General features: G+C 36.0%; 1 pseudogene; it reads left to right on the forward strand.

The window, feature by feature from the left end:
* The first annotated feature begins 5,779 nt into the window (after positions 1–5,779).
* LOC113321526 lies at positions 5,780–10,844 on the forward strand (annotated as a pseudogene).
* The last annotated feature ends 217 nt before the right edge of the window (positions 10,845–11,061 follow it).

Here is an 11,061-nt window from a genome sequence, read left to right on the forward strand (position 1 = left end):
ATTTTCAATTTTTATTCAATGATGGTTATGACATGAGGCCTGCTGATATCCTCGTCTATACTGGGACAATGATCAAGACGTTTGCTTCGATGCTACTGATGTCTCACTCTTCACTGGTGGTGGTGTTCATGCATTCATTCCAGGCCAAGCTATTTCCAATGCTATCTCTCGCAAGCGTCACAAACACGGAGATAAGTGCAGCTCCAATGGATATGATTTTAGTGTTTCAGCCTTTCCACTTTAAAGAACTTGTGGATGAAATGACGACTATTTTTGAGGAGATTGAGTATCCGTATAGCCGGTCATGATTTAAATGTAAAGGTTGGTAATTATTTATTTCATCGTATAGGGATTGCCATTTGGAAAGGTGTTGGTGCCCAGCTTGTTGCTAGGCTACCCACCAATTACTGTATAATACTACCCCTGTTTCTGGAAAAGAGATACCTTCAGTTATTCATTTTAGCCTAAAAATAGGCCAAATTGAAAAAGTGAAAATATCTTTTTTTCAGAAACGAAAGGAGTAATAATTTAATTATCATTAAAAAATATATGAATCAATTAAAAACCTAATTAAGAAGAATGAGTTGACAGAAAAATAACTTAAGAAGTGGAATTGGAATAAATTTGGTTTAAATTCTTAAGTTTTCAAAGTGAGAGTAACTTAGTACTCTCGCCATTTTATATAGCCCTTAATCCCTCTCATCTAATTGGATGAAAAACCCATAGGCCCCAAATAATTACCATAGATCTAAAATAAACCGATATTTTTATATTTGCCCATAAGCAATGAGTTCTGGGCTTTTGGCTCCATCGTTCATATGATATTTTCAAACCGGATACTAAGCTATAAATCTCCCGATCCTAGAAAAACCTGGCTAAATTGGGGTCTATGCCACTTAATTGGGGCCTATAACTACATGACAAAATAGTGTCATTATGAAGTAATTTGTAGAAACCCCGTATCCCTGATTTTTGTTAATACCTAATATGCCCTTATTAAATTAGTGATGATTAATTAAGTTAATTTTTGTTAAATTAATAAGTGTTTGAATGGGATTATAATGTTTGGATTATAGTAGAAATTCATTTTCTTTTTAAAGGTTTGGAGGGAAAGAAATAAACGGAAAAAAGGGAAAACTAGGGTTTTTGATTTTCTTAGCAAAAATGAAAGAATATAGTGATGATGAAGACTCTAGTAGTGATGAAGAGATGGGTGCATCAGATTTCGATCCTACCGAATTGAAAAATTTGTTGAATGAAGAAGAGAAAGTGAACTAAAGAATGCTTGAGGATATTATTCAAGCACAAGAACAATTTCACCGGGAGGAAGAAGATGATAATGCTTCTAATAAACAGGTATGAGTTGTAACGATCTACAAACATGTATTTGCATGTCCCAATTGTCGAATAAGGAAAAAAAATTCAAAACTTCAACCCAGAATCGGGGTTTGTTCATCACCATATAACCCGATTGTAGTAAATTTTTTGTCGCGAACGGTACGTGACCAGAATCGGTTTTTGTTGATGATGTTAATAACCCGATTTCTTCACTTAAAAAATCACGTAGAAAACACAAAGTTGACAATCGTTTTATTTTCGTGTATATGTAATCCGATTTTTAAGTTCCAGAAGAAATGTGAACAATAATGGATTATATGGCACTAGAAGCGAACCGGTTCTGGACTTTGAAATTATTTCGACAATTCTTAAATCGGATTTTATAGTTGCACATGTAAACCGATCATTGGGAATCGGTTTAATCGACTGTAACATGATCGAATTTTATATAGTGGTAAGAAGGTTGTCGTTCTCTCGGACTTGTGAAGATTGATTTAAGATTTAACATTATGGAAAGAACTGAGACTATGGATTCCACCATTGACCAATTTTTAAGTGATTCAGTTAACAACAATATTTATGCAATTCATACGTTCAATTTGATTCTAAGATATTGTCAATATTAGATTTCCAAAATATTAATTGTTAATCGCAAGTATGGAACATCAAGAGCTCTAAACTAAGCATGCACCATCAAGAGAGAACATAATTAATTAATCAAAATATTATAATCAATTATAGTTCAGTGCAAATAATCATAAAGAAATTGCAATAATAAATTAATAAGAAAATACCACTTTATTATTGGAAGAACGGTTCCTCCATAATCCCAGCATGTGATTCTAGTTCCTCATTATTATAAAGAAAACTAAATAGAAGAAATAAAAGAAAATTGTGAAACTGGCTACCGGCTCAGCGGCTCTCCAATAACTCCCCTAGTTTCCTGTTCTCGACATCAATATATAGATTTCTACAAAATCTAACCTTCCTCTTTTAATTCTCTTCCACATGTCATGTCCAATGGGAGTGTGCCACTTGTCTAAGAATACACAATATCAACTAATAAAGACTGGCCACATGTCCGACCACTTGCTTTTCTTTTCATAGGAAAGAAAATATTATATGAGCATATACTGATCTTATATACGAGGTAAGTACTCATTTTGTCATTATCTCAATTCCAAAACAGATGTCATGTATTAATGTGGTGAAGTATATATTATGCTCAAAATCAATCTTCTTTAGTTGCAAAATATATTTAGTTTCCTTTCTTCCTCCACCATGTCGACATACCTCGTACATTAATTATTGAGTAGGATTTTTCATTTTACGTGATATCTCCTAAATCCTTCGAGAACTAATCACCAAGTCCTTCATCCTGAAATCCACGGGACCAAAATGCCCGAGCATGTTAATTTCTTAAACCAACTTCATCCCATCATCTCCTTCACTAACTTAAATTGGGCCTATCCCATTTATATCCAAAAGTATCCACGACCCCTGTACTCCGTAGTCCATATTTTCTTTTTGGAATCCTAGGTTTAGCCGATTTTCTTGGAAGAGCCCATTTTATTCATTTACCTACAAAAACACAATAAATACCAAAATAAGCACCAACAATATATATTTTGGGTAGTAAATATGTAAGAATACATCGCTCATCATAACATATAACCCGATTTTGAATCATCAACTTGTTGATACTTGTTGTAAATTGTTGTGGCGTTTGAAGAAGATCAACCCGAAGCCGTATCTGTGTTGGAACCTGATACCTCTGCCCACTATTTCACCGATTTTGAATGGGAAGATAGAAACGATGAAAAGCAATGGTTTATAGACAAGGGAATAGAGATCAAGTGTGCATTAGTTTTAGGCCGTCATTCAAGTCAAGACAGTTTGGAAATTGTTTGTGAGAGAGGTGGAAAGCGAGAAAGTCACTGGGCAAAGGAAAGATTGTACGTGAAGAAGACGACAAAGAAATACATTACTAAATCAAAGAAGTATGGTTGACCGTTTGAGATTATAGTTAATAGACCCGAGAAACCCGAGGTAGTAGGGTGTACAAGTTCTCTTAAGTGATGAATGGTTGTCACAATCATGATGATCCAGAATCTCTTATTGGACACGCGGCCGTTTGTGGGTTGAAACCACATCAATTGGAAACGGTGAGGTCAATGAAAGCGTGTATACCAAGTGACATCCTTAGGAAGATTAAGGAGGATGATAAGGATAATTTGTGCACTTTGAGACAAATCTACACGGCAAGAGCAGCCTTTAGGAGGAGGTCATGGGATGGTAGGGCGGTTATGGAACAATCTCAATGTTAGCCGATCAACACGGATACACAATGAGGAAGCAAGTATTGGAAGGCAAAGTGACTCGTATTTTCTTGGTGCATCCGGAGATGATCAAGTTGGCACAATGCTTCTATCAAGTTTTGTTAATAGATTGTACATACAAGACCAACAAGTACAATATGCCGTTGTTAAACATTGCTTGCCATACTTCCGACAAGCAAACTTTCACGGTAGCATGGGGGTTTATGGATCGGGAGAATGATGTGAGTTTTACTTGGATGCTAGAGACCTTGAAGGAGATAAACCGTGGCGATCAAACTCAAAGGATCATAGTAACGGATAAGGACAAAGCACTAATGAATGCCATTGGAGTGGTTTTTCCGGATGCTAAGCATTTTCTTTGCACATGGCACATACAATGCAATATTAGAAGTAATTATAGGGGTCATATCCAAAATCCAAAGCCACAAAAAGGTATCGCTCGTTAAAAGGCCGAAGATGAGCGTCTTCAAAAACTAACTCCGGAACAAAGAGAGGTGGACAAGAAGAAAAGGCAATCAGAGTATGAAGCGAATGGGTTACTATGGAAGGCTTTTCAACATCATTGGGATTTAGTGGTAGACTTAATGTCCATTACCACCGGTAGATAAGTTAAATGAGGTCTCGGAGCTCACCAAGGAGTGGCTTAAAAAATACGATGCCAACATGAGGCGATGGGAGGAATTGATCGAGCCGGATTAATTCGAGGGTCTCCATTTGTTGGAATGAGTATTTTCCTTATGTGAAAAACTTGATCTATCAGATGCTTATATTTTGTCACTTTCTTATATTGTATTTTGCAAACTTGAACCAAGCTTAATGAATGAAAGTGGTTTTGTTTTTTTTGGGAAACTTAGACTCATGAAATTTGTTTCAGAATCGGACTTTAAGTTTATTTATAAAGTCTGATTCTTGAAGTAGTTTGTTGCAGCTTTTTTCAGAATCGGTTTATATGGAGTATAATGTAATCCTATTATTGGATACAGAGATTTTTAACTAAACAATAGGATTACATATGGTCCAAAATGATCCGAGCATGAATCAAGAATCGGTTGATTTGTGTATTAACGTAATCCGATTATAGTTGATGTGATGCGTAGGTTCACAGTAAAATCCGATTAGCTTCACAATCGGATTACTGTGGTTTATATATAAACCGATTCTGGGTGATTTTCAGATACCTTGATGAGCGAATTTCAAAGTTTTAGAGGTAAATCATTGTAGAGTATCTCTTAAAAGGAAGGGGGTTAAAGGGATTTAACTCAATCACTTGAATTGTCTGTTTTTTTTTGTATTTTTTTGTAAACCAAAAGGAAATTAGATTATAATTGTTGTTTGTGATTGATTAAGATTTAATTTTAATTTTGATGGAAGTTGAGTTTGATTAATAATTTTTGTATTTGTTAATTAAGTTATGATTTTGTATTTGTATTTGTGTTAGAATAATTAATTTTTTTTTAAGGTTAATCTAGTAATTTTACACAAAATTGAACACCCATTATCATTCTTTATTGGTGGATGAAGAAATCCATACGCCTCAATTAAGTGGCATAGACCCCAATTTAGCCAGATAGAAAAAATGGTATTTTTATCTCTTTTCTTCTCTTTTATTCTTTTCTTTTTTTTTCTTTTTTTTCCTCTTTGACAGAAGTTGCATTTGTTTCTCAACCATACACATTTTACATTTTATGGATTTTATGGATGCCAAAAGTATAAATCTTTTTCAGATTACTATGATATGAATAAGCCAATGAGTGTACTGGTTGTTTAAATTTTTTTGGTATCTCACTAAGTGTCAGTGTTATGACAATTTCTATTAAAAAAGAAAAAGCTAAGGGTAGGTGAAAAAAACGTTTGCACTCGACAAAGTTTTTTATGTACGAAATATACCCTCACGAATTTTGAATTGGAGAGAATAGAATACTCTAGGTTCTGACCGGTCGAACCGGTAATAATAAATAACAATAATAGTACAGTATGTTTTAAATTTTTGGGAGTGAATTTAATTTGCATGTGGAGTGAATTTAGTGTAAATTTCTAAGGATTTTGTTCCCCTTCTCACATCAAAAGAACAAGTACTAGTAGAAGAGAAGATAATAATCTATCCCGTAGATTATATATACCGACCTAAAAGACAATTATTATTATTAATTTAATGATAAACTTTATCCTGTAAACTTGAAAAACGTTTCATTTCATTTTCATCTTCTTTCTTAATTTTCAAAGAAACGTTTTGACGAGTTTTTTCAGGAAACCGAAGTCCATTATCCTTACTTTATCAGACAAATTTTATTGGCGTGGAATCGATTATTTTCTTATCACGATACAATCGCCCAACGATTTTATCGTTCCATGTTTCTTTTTGTGTTGTTGTATAGGTTTGTTTGATCAAGAATAATAATGGTGATAACAACATTCATTTCTCTGTGTAGATCTGTCTAAGCTCACTTCTAAGGTAATTAATCATCTAATCCCTCCAAGTTTGAATTTTTTTGAAATGTTTTGTCGTTTTTGATGTTAGTATTTTTGATATGAACACTGATCATTGTGAATACAGTGCTTAGTTCTTATGATCATATTGCTTAGTTTTTGTTCTAATCAAATCCCTCTTTTGTGTTTCCTTTGAAGATGAACATGCAAATCATATAAAAATAAGTTTTTGTTTTGTTTTGTTTTGTTTTGTTTTGTTTGAATTTGTTGTTCAATCTTATGTTAGGTTGTTGATTGGATTCTTATTGTAAACTCATCTATCACTTCCCAAGATGAGTTTGATTTGAGAAATCTTTTGGGGTTTATCTTTACCCAAACTTGCTCCTGTGATCTATCACTTTCTTTTTCTTATACAGGATTTTTTTTGTTGGTTCATCTTAAATTAGATTTTATGTCGAAAACAGATATTGCTGATAGACATTTATTTCTAAAGTTAGAACATTTTGCTTCCTAATTTGGGTTAAATTTTCCTTGACTATTCTTACTAATAATTCTCTTCAAAGTCTTTGGTTGTTGGGATACTTGCTGTTGACTGCACTTCCTTAGCTTTCTGTGTTATTTACACAGAGATCCTTTGACACTTTTCTTCTGAATTTCTATGAGAAAAGTTACCTATTTGATCCGGTATACTTCATTTAATCCATGAAATGCTACAGTTGATTTTAGGATCTGGTGACACATTTTTGTGCTTGCTTTTCAGGTATATTTCCAGTTTTCAGAAGCATGTATCTATTTTTTTATTCATAATCATAATATTAATGTTTCAATGTTCTGTGTTGTGATTTTCATGTTTGTCCTTTATGCTTCTTGTTGTCTGAAGCGTGTATATCTCATTTCTGGTTGTCTCTGTTATATTACTACTACTATTAGTGTGTCTAACTAATGTTTTGATGTTGATTCAGTAATTTTGATTGTCGTCTCTAACGATTATCATTTGTTATCAGGTAAAGTCCATTTATTCGAAGAATGTGTGGTGGTCCAGATTCAACACAATCAAAATCCTCATCTTCAATATCACCTACTTCTTCAGAAGAAACAAAATTGCCCACCAAAAGTATGAATCAGTTGACAATTGATACTGAAGAGTCTAATCTACTTGAGCTTGCCGCTAATAATGATCTTGATGGATTTAAACGACTGATTGAGCGTGATGCTTCTGCTGTTGATCAAATTGATCTCTGGTATGGCCGGCAGAAAGGTTCAAAACAAATGGTTCTTGAGCATAGGACACCTTTAATGGTGGCAGCAACTTATGGTAATGTTGATGTACTTAAGTTCATCCTCTCTTTTTCGGAGGCCGATGTAAATCGTTCCTGCGGTCCGGATAAGAGCACTGCCCTTCACTGTGCTGCATCAGGTGGATCTGTTAATGCTGATGAAGTCGTCAGTCTGCTTTTACTTTCTGGCGCCAATGCAAGTTCAGTTGATGCTAATGGTTGTCGGCCTGCTGATGTTATTGTTGTTTCTCCGAAATTACCCAACTTAAAAGCTTCGCTAGAGACCCTTCTTTCTATCAAGGGTTCTGATGTTTCCGCTACTGAACGCAATCTTCGAATTTCTACCATCTGCCTCAGTTCCAGCCCGTCCTCCCCTGAAAATGGCTCTTCATCTTCTGTTTCAGATCTACCTGATTCTCCGACTATGAATGTTGATGATCTTCATGTGTCTGCAAATTTAGAGAAAAGGGAATATCCAATTGACCCATCTCTTCCTGATATAAAAAACAGCATCTATTCAACTGATGAGTTTCGAATGTTTTCCTTCAAGATCCGGCCATGTTCCCGAGCTTATTCCCATGACTGGACTGAATGCCCTTTCGTTCATCCCGGTGAAAACGCCAGGAGAAGAGACCCGAGAAAGTTCCATTACAGCTGTGTGCCATGTCCAGATTTCCGAAAGGGTGCATGCAGGAGAGGAGATCTTTGTGAATATGCTCATGGAGTTTTTGAGTGCTGGCTTCATCCTGCACAGTACAGGACACGGCTTTGCAAAGATGGAACAAGTTGTACGCGCCGAGTTTGTTTTTTGCCCATACATCTGAGGAGCTTCGCCCACTTTACATGTCCACTGGCTCTGCTGTTCCTTCTCCAAGGTCCAGTGCTGTAGCATGGACATGGCTGCTGCCATGAATCTCTATCCTGCATCTCCTTCTTCGTCTCAACAATGTCGTCTTCACCGTTCGCTTCTCCTATGTCTCCTCAGGCAACAACATTTCTCATTCATCCTTGGCATGGCCACAACCAAATGTCCCAGCTTTGCATCTCCTGGATGCAACCTTCAATCTAGTCGTTTGAGATCATCTTTCAATGCGAGATATTCCCCCTGAGGAGTACAGCATGTTGCAGGAGCAACAACAACTTTTGAGTGAATTATCCTGTTTTTCGCAGCAACAACGCCTGAACTCTCCTTCATTAAACAGCCCCATCAGGACGAAAACACTAACATCGTCCAACCTCGAAGAGCTCTTTGCGGCAGAAATTACTAGATCTCCAAGGTATGCTGACCGAGTTACATCGTCAGGTGGGTTTTCCCCATCTCACAAATCTGCCGTTTTTAGTCAATTCCAGCAGCAGCAGAGCATGTTATCACCTATCAATACAAATGTATTCTCTCCTAAGAACGTCGATCAGTCCATGTTACAGGCATCCTATGCTTCTCCAGGTAGGATGTCTCCTCGTAGCATGGAGCCAATCTCACCAGGTAGTGCTCGGCTACCCGTATTTTCTCAGCGCGATAAACATCAGCAGCAGCAGCAACTTCGAAGTTTAAGTGCTCGTGATCTTGGATCAAATTCGTCTGCAGTTGTAGGATCTCCAGTAAACCCTTGGTCAAAATGGGGATCCCCTAATGGGAAACTAGATTGGGGAGTTCAAGGAGATGAACTGGGTCACTTACAAAGATCGAATTCACTTGAGCCTGGACACAATGGTGTGGAGGAGCCTGATCTATCATGGGTTCACTCGCTTGTCAAAGAATCTCCACCAGAAATAAAAGGTAATGTGATGCATCCCCCCCCCCCCACCCCCCCCCCCCCCCCCCCCCCCCCCCCCCCCCCTGCATCATCTGGTGAGGGTACAACTTCTAACTTGCAAAATGAGTCTGTCGACAACTCAGTTTTAGGAGCTTGGCTTGAGCAGATGCAGCTGGATCAGCTTGTTGCTTAGCGCCGACTTACTCAGTTTTTTACTGAGAAGATATTAGTGTTCTAAATGGGAGGAACCAAGTATTAATACTATATTTATTTGGGTTAGTTGGTAGGTAAGAAGGGGATGTGAAAATTCAAGGCAGAGAAAAAGGAAGGGATAAAAGAGAGGAGGAATTAGAGGTAAAAGAAGTGAAGGGATAGGAAATTCAATTTCATCAAAATTTATTGTTGGAAACAGGGAAGTCAGAAATAGAAACCTATCTAGAGTTGAACTCAAATGCTTAACCTGATTAGGTACTTCTCTGTGCTCTCCCATTATTTAAATTACTATTGCTGGTCCTTTTTCAACCCATTTATCTGTTTTGTTTTACATTGTGGAGACAAGGGAAAGTAATTAAAGAGCTTGGAAACAAAAGGCATTGTTTGTAACAAATTCTTCCCTTGTCTCTTTTATTACTATAATTATTATTTTAATCTTTATTTAAAACTAGTTATTTGGTGTAATTTTATGGAGAAATCAGAAGAAGAAGTAGAAGAGTGTTCTGACCTGGTCAGTGTACTATTATGATCTTTGAAGAATTGATTATAACCGGGTGACTGTGGTCTAGTAGGATATAGAGTGATGGGCAGAAACGGGGTTTACATGTATATCTGGTTGGTTCCTTATTATTGGCTTATTCTTGTGATGATGGTGAACATGGAATTTTACAAATTCTTATGATATATTTATTATTACTTTTGTCATTATTATTATAATTATCACTTTCAATATTTTTGGTGTGATGAGTTTGATTTCTATATTAGCATTCCCTTTCATTCTCACTTTTTATCTGCTTTTGCTTTTCTCCATTTCTGGTTATGGGAATGCATCATTGGTGGATCCTAAATAATAGTGGAAGATAGTGGGAGTTGGTTTCGATATAATTTATAGTATAATGTGAAGCATGGGTGGATCTGATGCTGTTGAGTTGGATTCGTCATCATCAATATCATGGGGGTTATGTAGAAATCACTTTAGCACAAGGTTTGGCTTTGCTGCTGAGTTATCTCACTCGAATCTTCATGTGTTAATTGTTATTCTGTTGAGGGCACTTCGTGTTGAAGTTCACTCTCGTTAAAGATTTAATGTCTAGTTATTCAGCGTAGATTATTTGATGTCTCACCGAGTAAATCAATTTGTCTCAAAGGTAGTAATTATTTAAGATCTTTACCAAAAAAAAGAAGTAATTATTTAAGATAATAACACAGGAATGAAATTCCTCCTCTACAAAAGTATACATACGACAAGGTATAGAAATCACAAGCTAAAAGGAAAGTCATCAGTCGGCTTCTTATGATCGGTGACTAAGGATGGAAATGAAACTGATTGGGGAGTTTGATATCTGATTTGCGGACGCCAGTCTAAGTTCTAATCCAATTCAACACAAGGACGGGCCTAGGTTATTCATCATCCATACCGGTTCAACCAGTCAGACATTTTTTTTATACAAGAGAATGTTAAAGATTTCTGCATTTTAATATTAATGGCTTTTTCAGTTATGCTTCAAGGAATTTACCTTCATATATATATATATATTCTTTTCTTTTTTGAAGTATTTTACTTTTTTTTTTTTGTAAGTTAAAATATTATAGAAAGAAACTAACTTAGGGAGTTAGTAACCCTTACATCACAATGAGTAGAGTCATCTAGTACCGGGCATATTGGGGGTACCCTGGCATTAGATTTATCTACTTCTATAGCATATTGAATAC

The sequence above is a fragment of the Papaver somniferum genome, chromosome 11, assembly GCF_003573695.1.
Source record: "Papaver somniferum cultivar HN1 chromosome 11, ASM357369v1, whole genome shotgun sequence".
NCBI classification, from domain to species: Eukaryota; Viridiplantae; Streptophyta; class Magnoliopsida; order Ranunculales; family Papaveraceae; genus Papaver; species Papaver somniferum.